We start from the raw sequence: 12,369 nt of genomic DNA, 5'->3' as shown, positions 1-12,369 counted from the left end.
TATGTGGATTTCATGGCGGCCCCACTTTCTGCACAAGCTCTCCTAACCACCACTCCAGCGCACTCCACCTCTTCCTTCTTCAGGCCCTTGAGTACTTAAGAGTCACGGTTTAGCATTGAGTTATTCTGTAATAACACAGGCTAGAAACTCCCGGAGGGCAGAGACCATAGCATATGTTCTGCTCATATACTCAGTGCATTCAGAATAAACACACAACGACTTCTCTTGCAATTCTCAGACCAAATGCCTCAAGACTCATTCAAGGGTACCTTGTTGGAAAGCACCTTTTGGGCCCTCAGAACATATTTGCAGGTGAGGGGAAAAAAAAAAACCAGGAGGAAAGGAGTTGCTGCCTAGTTCCTCCCGCCATTATTTTTTTTTTAAAGAATAGCCTTGAAATTCATGTCATTTGAACTCATGTCTGTGAACTCGATGGCCAAGTTCTTGACTTTTCCCAAGATTAGCATGATGTATGCCTAGACATTATGCATGTCTTCTTGTGTGTGTGTCATCTTTTAGTAAATGTCAATGACTTTTCAGAATAGTAGGCAATCCTATAAATAGTAGCACCTGTGAATGTGTTCTACTAGAAACCACTCCATTCTAGAAATACGCAGAAATTTCCCCTGCGGCCTCAGGGAATAAGGGGACGTAAAAACATGGCAGCTCTAGTCATTTACCTCTTCGGCACTTGATTCAACTGACATTTTTAAATAGAAAAGAGTCAAAGATGCTAAATGTAAGGGTTCAACTTTAAGATCTCTGATTTCTAGGTGTTCAAAATTGCTTCAGTGTGCTGTCTGGGTACTTTTATGCATCTAAGTGTTCAAGTATAAATGACTTTTGGCCAGTGGTTAAGATCGAAAGCTATCTGTGTTAGTAGAGATATCAAATGGTACAGGTGGCTTGGAAAACATTTTGACAGGACTGCTAAAGGTTAAATAGAATTGCTACATGACCTAGCAATCCTGCCCCTAGAGGTAAATCCAAGAGAAATGAAAGTGCAGGTCCACACAAACATTTGCATGTAGTGTTAGCTGCATTTTTCAGAAGAGGCCCCCAAACCAGAAACCGCCCAGATGTCTATCCACTGATGAAGGAATAAATAATAGGTGGCATGTCCATGCTATGAAATATGGCTTGACTTTCCAAAGGAATAAAAACTGGTGCATCCTATAGTATGGATGAATCTTAAAATCATCACGCTAATTGGAAAAAGTCAGTCACATTTACACCCACTCCTTACCAGCAACATGGTTAGGTTCCAAAACCAGGCCATTATGCAAAAAGCAGCACAATGCCAAAATGACAGGCAACTATATCTGCTCAAATAAAGAAAGATGATTATATCATCGCATAGCTACCAAATTTTACCATCACATACCTGTCAAATCACTGAGATGCATGATCCAGCCAAACGTATACATGACTTTATCCATCAGAGCCACGGTTAACTCTCTCCTAGCCCCTTGCTGCTTGTCACTTCCAGACCCGTGCTGTTAGTCCATAAAATCATGGAATAGAAGATTTATTTTTCATTATTGTTGTAAAAGTAAAATTTTGGCTAGAGAGATATTCAGTAAGAGAATGCAGCCAAAGGGATCCTTTGAGGATCACTTTGAGGATCCTTTGAGGTAATAAAGCTTTGTCTCACATACCTTGGGCATGTTGCTAGGAGAGACTATTCTGTGGAGAGGGATATCATGCTTGGAAAGGTGGAGGGTTGGCGAAGGTGAGTGGAGAGGAAGGTCCTTAACCAGATGGACTGACACAGTGACTGCAGCAATGGGTTCAAATATGCCAGAGATTATCAGAACAGCACAAGATTGGGCAGGATTGAGGTCTGTGTTCATAGGGTCATAAAGAATTGTACTTGAATCAACAATAAGAACCAACAATAACCCCTAACAATAACAATAAGAGAGTAGTATGTCTATAGCATAGTTCCTGTTCTATAAAAGAAGCAAATCTATGAAGACAGAAAAGAGCGATTATCTCAGGCTAGGGCTGTGGGGAGAAATGGATATAGGGTTCTTTCTTGAGGAGGTAAAAATATTCAAAACTGTATTATGGTAGTTATTGCACAAGTCTGTGAGCAAACTAAAAAGCATTACATTTAAAAATGTGAATTACGTGTACAAACTTCTAAAAATAAAGAAGAGTCAAGGATTTCAATTTCCCTTTATGTGTCTTTAGAAAACAAACAAAAAGCACCGTGACTGTTGAGTCCATTTCCAGTTGTTGACAATCCCATGTGTTTTAGACTAGAACTGTGATCCATGGCATTTTCAGTGAGTGCCATTCTGCAGAAGTAGATGGCCAGGCCTTTCCCCAAAGGCACTTCTAAGTGGATTCAAACCATTGACCTTTTGGTTAACCACTGACCATTTGTACTTCCCAGAAATGCCTCACACTTCTTACTAATGGCGTAATCTTAAGCAACTTTATAAACCTCTTTAAATCTTGGTTTTCTCATTTGTGAAATACAGCTATATTAAGAAAAAAATAAAACCATTCACATAGAGGGTTTCAATTTATAGCAAGACCTCAATAAACACATTTTACCATTGTTTCTTAACTCTAGAAGGAAGAATATAAATCTGGGAGCCTTCAGCCATAAACCCAAATGAATTCTATATGAGAATCAAAGCATCAGAAATAACATCAGTAATAAGACTCTGTAAAAGGAAGACACATTTCCAGAATCATCCTTTGCCTTCTTTGTACTTCAGCCCACCCCCAACCATCAGTTTGAACACTGGACTTTAAAATTCTCTTTTTCCCTCTCTGCATAATTTCCACTCAGAGAGCTGCCATTTCGGCAGCAGCAGCAACGTTCCAGAACTTCTGGAGGCTCGGAAAAGCAGACCAAGAGAAGCAAAGTGTGCTTAATTAAAGCAAGAGGTGAAAGGCAAATGGAAGAATGCTTACCTGCCGGGCACACCTCACACATCTTCACAGACTCAGACAAATTCTATTCTGAAGGGCACTGAAGCCATTACTATCTGGAGCGGCCAGCCAGTGAGAAATTATGCTCTGTGTTTCAATGCAGCCAGCTTTCATTACTGGGGAGAAATATCACCACATAATTCACCCCAGCTCAAGTCTCTCTCAGGAGACTTTCTGACCATTCCTGTCTCAGCGATTCCTCCCGTCACTGAATGCCCATAGAACGAACACAATGACGTGAAATTGCCCCTGACTGAGGCCAGCACATTAGTACCTACTCAAAAACTATCCTCCAGTCTCCTATAGCACTTAATATTGGCACTGCTCCTCTGGCTCCCTGAAAACTCCACCCTATAAAAAGACGAATTGTGACGAGCTCTGGTGGCCTAGTGGCAAGAAGGTGTATTGCAATCCCAGAGGTGCACGGTTCAAATCAATCCACCAGATGGTCTGCTGGAGAAGGAGGAACAATATCCTCCTGTACCAGTCAGATCTGATTTGATGGCACACACACCCCCACAAAATAATAAAATAAAATTTAAAAAAAAAACCCTTAACAAAGCAAAACAAATTGCATTGGGAAAATCTGCTGTCATGGACCTCTCCAGAGTACTGAAAAACAACAATGCCTGAGAGTTAGGTGTGCCTTATCCAGGCCACGGTCTTTGCAATTACTTGCTATATATCAAAGAGCTAGACGATCACTAAGGATGAAAAAAGAATTGATGACAGAAAAATTGAGTTGTGGTGCTGGAGAAGAGTCTTAAACATACCATGGACTGCCAAGATATCAAATAGGTCTGTCTTGGAGAGAGTGAAATCGTTTCTCTTTGGAGGCTAGGAATTTGAAGCTCTGTCTCACATACTCTGGGCACATGGCCAGGAGAGACCGGTCCTTGGAGAAGGACATCATGCTTAGAAGGGTGGAGGGACAGGGCAGGAGTGGAAGACCCTGGATGAGATGGATTGATACTATAACTGACACAATGGGGGTTGGTGTGTCGGAACCAGTGAGACTGACTCAGGACAGGGGAGTGTTCAGAGCTGTGGTACATGCTGTTGGCAACTCGATGGCACATAACAACAATTGTGTCATTTAGCTTCTTACATATGCATGTCCTTTCCCTCAACTTCATTTATAAGTTCAGGGAGGAAAGTGATCCTATGGTTTCATTTCTCAGTGTCCAGTATCATGAACTCCTCTGTGATAAGGTATTCAATAGATGGATGTTTATGACGATTATCATCAAAGTCCACAGTCACACCTTTTTGGGGGGTATGGAAATATCTTTTAATATCAGACATATATCCTGTTGTTGTTGTTGTTGTTGTTGTTGTTGGGTTCCATCAAGTCGAGTACAATTCAGAGTGACTCTGTGAACAATGGATCTGAACCTTGCCCTATCCTGTGTCATTCCCATCCTCTCTGACTGCCCATTGTTGCAGTCACTGTGCCAACCTATCTCTTTGAGGGTCTCCATACGATGCTCTGGCCCTACACCCTTATGTCCTTCTCTAAGGACTGGCCCCACCTCAGAAAATAGCCAAAGTATGTGAGACAGAGTTTCACCATCCTTGTCTCCAAGGAGCATCTTTGTTCATTTGGAAGTCCATGGGATATTCAGTACTCTTCTTAAAGGCATCAGTTCTTCTTCAGTCATCCTTAGCCACTGTCTAATTTTCAGACACATACCAAGTAATTGAAACTAGCCTGTCTTGAACTGGCACCTTAGTCTTTAAACTAACATTAATCCTCCTTAGCACTTTGGACAGGTCCTTGACAACAGCTTTTCCCCCCAATGCACTACATGTTCCACTTTCTTCTGAGTTACAGTAGAGTCAAGTACAATTTATAGTGACTCTCTGTGTTAGAGGATAGAACTGCACTCCATAGAATTGTCCAGGCTTTGATCTTCCTGAAGCAGGAAGGTCAGGTTTCTCTTCTGTGTGACCCTGGGTGGTATACCAAGGACACGAATCAAAACTTTAATGGGTCAAACCCACCCAATGACACTAAGGAGAAAGGAAAGCCCTGGTGGCCAGCTTCCAGAAAGACCACATCCAGGAAAATCCAGTTTTACTTTACAGCAGAAAGAGCTGAAATCATGGGTTTGATTTGAGCTGCTGTTTGCATAGAGAACAATTGCAGTGGGAAAGTTGGCTGTCAGAGAGCTCTCCAGAGTACTGAAGAGCAAAGAAGTCAGTCTGGAGACCAAGGTGCACCTGAGCCAGGCCATGGTCTTTGTAATTAGTTCCTCTGCACCAGAAAGTTAGACAAGGACTAGGGATTATAGAAGAACTGATGCCTTTGAGCAATGATGCTAGAGTATTGAATATACCATGGACTGCCAGGAGAACAAACACTTTAGTCCTGGAGAGGATGAAAACAGGCTGCTCCTAATAGAAACCAAAAGTGATTTGTTATGAACCAAAAGGTTGTAGGTTCAAATCTACCCTGAGGCACCTAAGGAGAAAGTCCCACTGATTTGTTTGCAAAAGATCACAGGCATTGAAAACTCTGCAGGGTCTGTTAACGCTGTAATGTGTAGGATCACCCTGAGGGAGAGTCAAGACAGGTCATAGCAACTTGTCTGATTTCTTGTTCTGTTTTTGTTGTTTTGTTTTTCTTTTTCTTTTTTGAAGAGGAATTGGAAATGAGTGTTTTAATTTTTTATATTCCGCTTGGAGGTATTCTGTATGTACTTCTCTGGTTACTTGTAATAATCTGAATTTGCCTCAGAGGAGAAATTGCCCAGCAGGTCTGTCCCCTTAATTGGGCTCTTTTGAGAGATAATTCTGGTTTTGTTTTGATTTTTAAAAAATATCTTTATTAATATTTTTACCATTTGTATGCATTGTTTCACGCATGTGCATGTGTTTCACACAGTCCCTTGTTCCCATTATATTTCATTTCTGTATATTGTGGGTTTGGGTCTTTCCCCCCTTACCCCCATCCCATTACCAACTACTTTCGTGATAGCAGATAAGCCAGATGCTGCTTCATGCCTCATGTCCTAATACCTGCCGTTCAGTTAGCCAATTACTGTTGAGTCCATCAGTATCAAACCAATACTCTGAGGGAGCACTCATGTCTCTTTTGCTGAAGGATCCTCTGTTCCACTTGGAAACTTAGACCATCTGCATCCACACGCAGTGTATTACGAGGTAATGCCAGGGAGGAAACTGGCAAGTCAGGCACACCCCACCTTTTCGCCCAGTGCTCCTTCTACCATCTGGAGATACATCTCTCAGGACGTAAGAGTCTCTAATTTCTCTTCCAACACAGGCAAGTGTGGACTCACACCCTACATTTGCCCTAATTCCTTTCGGAAAAGGAGGCTGAAGAGGCAGAGAGAATTCAGAGACACCTGATATAGGGCAAAATCTTTCCAACCAACATGTCCATTAAATTAATGCACAATCTCAGAACACAGGGCCAATTCAATATTGAACTGGAGAATCGACCAGAAAGCATTTTTGTTTTTGGTAAGGGAGGAATATATTCAGTGTGTCTACTGTTTCCATTCTACTTCTGATTCTCAGCTTTCCTGTTAGGCTTTATTTTTCTCAAACAGTGTGTGCATACGTTTTCTCATACATGCATGGATGTGTGTGAGCATGTGTGTGTGTGTGTGTGTGTGTGTGTGTGTGTGTGTGTGTGTGTGTGTGTGTTTGAATCGAAGCTCAACTAAAATATGTTAGTATTCCATTTTGCAGAATCACACACACTACAAATTCCTGTGAAAGTGTTTCCATTTCAAATCTAAAGCATCTTGAGAGCGTGAAAACTACTAAACATATTTTTTTCCCAGGTGTTTGAATCTGACTGGAAGTACTGAAATGGTACAGAATCATTGTAGAGAAAAGCATGTTTTTGTAACAGGATCCCAAAGCCCAGGAGGTCGAAGGAAACAACTTTGATTTAGAAAGCTCAGGACATCTAGACCTCCTCTGTAGTTTATAATCATTTTAGTCATTCTGTGCAGTTTTTCAGTATTGCAAATCTAAATTGGCATTTCTTCCTGGGACTGGAAAAAAATACATATAATTAATAAAGCTTAATCCTTTACCATTCCTCTCCCTCAAAAAAAAAAAAATTACCTGGCCTTCCAAACAGTCTGTGTCTAACTTCATTAACAGTTGGCTTTGTGTTTTCCTCTGGTCTAAGACCGAAGGTTTAGTCCCAGCTGTCACTCAAAGTCCAAGGGTTAAAAGGTCTCCATTTATTTATCTTGGGTGCTCAGATTAACCAGTTAAATGGTTGAATAGCAGTCAATGACTGAGAAAAACAGATATTTGAGAAGGAAAACATTCGGTCCTTGAAAAATGACAGAAGTTCTTCGGTGGAGTTTATTATTCACTAATTATTGACTAAGCACAAGAAGTGGTATATTTTTCTAACTAGGAAAATAATAAATCATTCAGAGCAACACACATCGTTTCCAAATAGTTAGTAGAGACTGCCTGGCAGATCTATGCAGCCCAAACCAAAACAAGGCTCCAAGGACTCTTTCTTCTCCGACTATTGACATTCTAGTTATGCACAGAACTGACATTTTACCAACTCTCCCCCAATGGGGGAGGGAGGGGAGGGAAATAAAAATATCCAATGACTGTGCTGGGTGGAAGTCAATGGTGAGCCAAGAGATGAGGGAGGGAATCTAACAATCTAACAAACTCCGAATCTGCTCTTTCAAAGCAAATTCGCCAGCTGCCCTTCCAGCGTGGGTCGCTGGCCCAGCTTCCTCACATCTGTCAGTAACACGGCCAGTCTCTCAAGCAAGAAATCATTCATCATCGGTCCCTCTGTGGCCTTCAACCCCTGTACACAATCCGTGACCAGGCTCTGTCGTCTCTCCTCACTGCCTCTCCGGTCCACCCCTCCTCAGTCACAGGGAAAAGTTTATGAAATCTTAACAAGTGCAGCTAAAGCGGTTGTTAGGATCAGCTTACCAGAGAGAGTCAATACAGCCCCAGCCTGTGGACTTCCCCTCACACTTCCATCTTCCCTGGAGGACAGAGGCCATTTCAACAGGCTCCCTAAAGCCCCATGGGACCCCTTCTCCAGCCCCATTTGCACTTCTCGGCCAGAAGCACCTCCCCAGCGTCCTTTCATAGGTCAGACCCAGTAGCGCCTCATGTCAAATTCAGTTATGACATTGAACGAAGTCCTTAATCTCCCTGTGCATCTGATTCTTCATCTATAAAACAGGAATCATAACAGTTCTTAGATTACGGAAATGCAACCACAAAATGGTTTTTCCAAATCATTCTATACATTATTAGTAAAATCTTTCAAAGTTATTAGTACTTTCCCCCTACACTGCTAGGCACATTATTGGTAGTGTTATTGTTTTGTGAAATCGTTCTGCATTATCAGTCTAATCTTTCTACATTATTAGGAACAAAATTATCAGTAAGCAAGCTGAAGTTTCTTTTCCTTCTTCTCCTTCAGTAACTACTTTAATATTCTTTCAATTGTTATTGATGTAGATTCACAAAGACTAAACACTACAATATCATAACTGATTTTTTACAAAATCAAGGACTATTAAAAACTTCAGAAGGAATGAAAACAACAGTGTGTGCTTGTAGTAACTGCAAGATAAAACCACCTGATTAGAAATATCATTTCAATTGAGTAATAATTAAGGCTCTTTACGAGGAGAAAAAAAAATCACTGTTGTCAAGTCAGAACCAACTTAAAGCTGACCCTACAGTGGGTTTCCAAGACTAAAAAGCACATGGGAAGATTGCCAACTTTTCTCCTGTGAAGCCACTTCTTCTTGTTGTTGTTGTTAGGTGCCGTTGAGTCAAGTACCACTCATGGCAACATTAGAACAAAAGATCTGAACTCTGTTCTATCTTGCGTCATCCTCACAGTTCCTGACACACAGAGCCCATTGCAGCAGTCACTGTATCAATCCACCTGGTTGAGGGTCTCCCTCTCCTTTGAGGACCCTCCACCCTTCCCAGCCTCAGGTCCTTCTCCAAGGAAGAGCCCCTCCTAGCAACATGCCCAAAGTATGTGAAACAAAGCCTCATCATTGTTGCCTCCAAAGAGCACTCTGGCTGCATCCTCTCCAAGACATATGTGTTCATTTTCTTGACTGTCCATGGGAGGTTCAGTGCTCTTCTCCAACACCACAGCTCAAAGGCGTCAATTCTTTTTCTGTCATCCTTATTCAATGTCCAGGTCTTGGATGCATAGTTTGTAATCTAAAAGACTATGGCCTGAATCAGACACACCTTAGTCCTAAAACTGACATCACTACTCCTCAATACTCAAAACTAACTGCAGATTTTCCCAGTGCAATGTGGCTCCTTATTTCCTGATTGCTGGTATCAAGGGTGTTAACTGTGGATACAAGCAAGATGAAGCTGTTGACAGTTTCAATCTCTTCTCCATCCATCATGATGCTGTCTATCTTTCCAGTGGTAATAATCTTTGTTTTCCTGACATTAAGATGCAATGCATAGCTCTCTTGACCATCAGCCCAAGATGCCGAAGGGAAAGAAGGCCAAGGGGGAGAAGGTTGCCCTGGCACCCGCCGTGGTCAAGAAGCAGGAGGCCAAGAAGGTGGTGAATCCCCTGTTCGAGAAAAGGCCCATAAACTTTGGCACTGGGCAGGGCATCCAACCCAAGAGAGACCTCACTCACTTCGTCAAATGGGCCTACTACATCCGACTGCAATGGCTGAGGGCAATCTTCTACAAACTACTCAAGGTGTCACCTGCCATTAACCAGTTTACCCAGGCCTTGGACCACAGACAGCTACTCAGCTGCTAAAGCTGACCCACAAGTACCTGCCAGAGACCAAGAAGGAGAAGAAGCAAAGGCTGCTGGCCCAGGCTGAGAAGAAGGCTGCTGGCAAAGGAGACACCCCCACCAAGAGACCCCCTGTCCTCCGATCACCACCCTGCTGGAGAACAAGAAGGCCCAACTGGTGGTGATCACACATGACGTGGACTTCATAGAGCTGGTGGTCTTCCTGCCAGCCTTGTGTTGGAAGGTGGGTGTCCCCTCTATCATAAAGGGCAAGGCCAGACTGGGCCGCCTCATTTACCAGAAGACCTGCACCACTGTTGCCTTCACACAGGTGAAACCAGAAGATAAAGGTGCTCTGGTGAAGCTGGTAGAAGCCATCAGAACCAATTACAATGGCAGATATGATGAGATCTGCCGCCACTGGGGAGGCAACATCCTGGGGCCCAAGTCAGTGGCCCGCACAGCCAAGCTGGAGAAGGCCAAGGCCAAAGAACTTGCCATCAAACTGGGCTAATGTATACACCAACTCTTTGGTACATAAGAATACACTTATTCTGCCATCTGCCACTTGATCTTGTGGGTTGGAGAAAAAAAAGATGCAATGCATACAGAAGGCTGCATTCCTTAATCTTCTGCAACAAATGCTTCAAGTTCTCCTCATTTTCTGCAAATAAGGTTGTGTTGTCTGCATAACACAGGTATTAATGAGTCTGCCTCCAATCTTGGTGCTTGTTTACAATCAGCTGTGGGTGGGAAGCCTCTTGTGTAGGCAAACAGGATCTGGTGGATGGGCCTTTATATTTAAAAATCAGCTAGGTCCTGCCTAGGGGTGAGCACTTAGTTTGGCCACAGATGGATCCTGGAGGGTAAGTGGGTTTGATGTACTTAAAAGCTGGGGTAAACTGGGCATTTCTTATTGTGTTAGCAATGAAATGTAAGCTGATTAACTGTGAAGCCACTAGTGGATATAAACCATGAGGGAGATAAAGCCTTTGGGCTGGCAGTGAGACTCCCTATTGTCCACACTACCAGAGCTCCTTCAGATGACACTGCTATTGCTGTTTGATGCCATCTAATCACCTACAACTGATAGTGACCCTATAAACAAGAGTTCTGGACGTCACCCTGTCCTGCACCTATCCTCAGGATCTCTGAAATGCTCCAGTCCATTGCTGCTGTCACTGTGTCAACCCATCTCACTGAGAGTCTTCCTCTCTTCTCTGAGCCTCTACCTTTCCAAACATGATGTCTTTTCCAAGGACTCGTCCCTACTAACAACAAGCCCAAAGTCCGTGAGATGAAGTTTCACCAATGTTGCCTCTAAGGAGCACCCTGATTGTATTTGGTTCATAAAGTAAATTTACATAAAGTTTTAGCTTTATAATATACTGATCCATGCATGTTTAGCTTACAGAAAATCTATTTGTTGTTATAGCTAACTCACTATAAGCATATTTTCATTAACAACAACAATAATAATAATTTCTGTCGATGCACTGCACAAAAATTCCATAGACAGTCATTTGGTATCACTTCTGCTGTGAGTGTCACTCAATTCTGTCGGTAAAGTGACATCATGGACATTGTGAAACCGAGACAGAATTGGAAGCGATTCAGCTACAAGTCAAAGAATTGGGAGTGGGGGAGGAGAAGGGAGTGGATTCCCACCGAGCTCCTCTGCCTCAGGAGCGAGCACAGGTCAGCCAACACCTTGATTTCTGATGTCTGCCCTACAGAACTGCGAGAGGATAAACTCCTGTTGTTTAAAGCCACCTAGTTTGCGGTAATTTGTTATTACAGTCCCAGAAAACTAATACAAAGTCAGAAAGATAACTAAAAGTGTTCCTAAAATAGGTCACCAAGGTGACAAATGACTGGAAGGCTTAAACCATCTCAGTATTTTCCTCCGTTCGTTCCTTTCAAGAGATATCTATCCGTTTACACGTTGTTTCTGTTATTGTATACCGTCTAGTCAGACTTCACTTATAGCTGACCCTCTAGCTGGTTTTCAGAGGCAGTTTAATCACATGGGGGGATAGTACCTATTTTTCCTCCCAAAAAGCAGCTAGCGGATTTGAACTGCTTGCCTTCGGGTTAACAATGAACTTCCTTATTATTAGGCCACCAGAGAGATGTAGATGGGGAGACAGAGACGTAGCACTTGTGCAATTCATGATGTCAGCAATCTCATGAGAGAAATACGCAGCAGGCTGCTTCTGCATGGGTTGCAGTCTCCGAAGCTCTATGTGGCATGTGCTTCTTCACTCTATAGTGTCCCTGTGAGTCAAATCAACTAACCGGCAACAGGCCTGGTATGGAAATTTATGCTACTGTAATAGTTTTGCTCTCTCTCAAGGGATTGTTGTGCTTGATGTTGTTATTGTTAGGTGCCGTTGAGTCGTAGATGACTTATAGCGACCCTATGAATGGAAGACATGAACACTGTTCATAGAGTTTCTGGAGGCAAGCCATTTCGGAAGTGGATGTCACTCCTGCTTCTGAGCTTGTTTTAATCTGGAAGCTCCACCAAACACTGTTCACCATGGGTAACCATTATCACTTTTGGCACATCGGTGTCACAGTGTTTAGCATCACAGCAACCACAAGTTATCTCTGTACAGTATTTTAAGATAAAACACAAATCTCAGCTA

The 12,369-nt window shown here is 42.6% G+C and overlaps 1 pseudogene; it reads left to right on the top strand.

Moving 5' to 3' along the window:
* The first annotated feature begins 9,451 nt into the window (after positions 1–9,451).
* Positions 9,452–10,232, top strand: LOC102869756 (annotated as a pseudogene).
* Positions 10,233–12,369: the final 2,137 nt, after the last annotated feature.

Source organism: Elephantulus edwardii, unplaced genomic scaffold (genome assembly GCF_000299155.1).
Source record: "Elephantulus edwardii isolate Elephantulus edwardi_28Jun2011 unplaced genomic scaffold, EleEdw1.0 scaffold00087, whole genome shotgun sequence".
In the NCBI taxonomy this organism is placed as follows: domain Eukaryota; kingdom Metazoa; phylum Chordata; class Mammalia; order Macroscelidea; family Macroscelididae; genus Elephantulus; species Elephantulus edwardii.
This window is presented reverse-complemented; position numbering and strand designations above follow the sequence as displayed.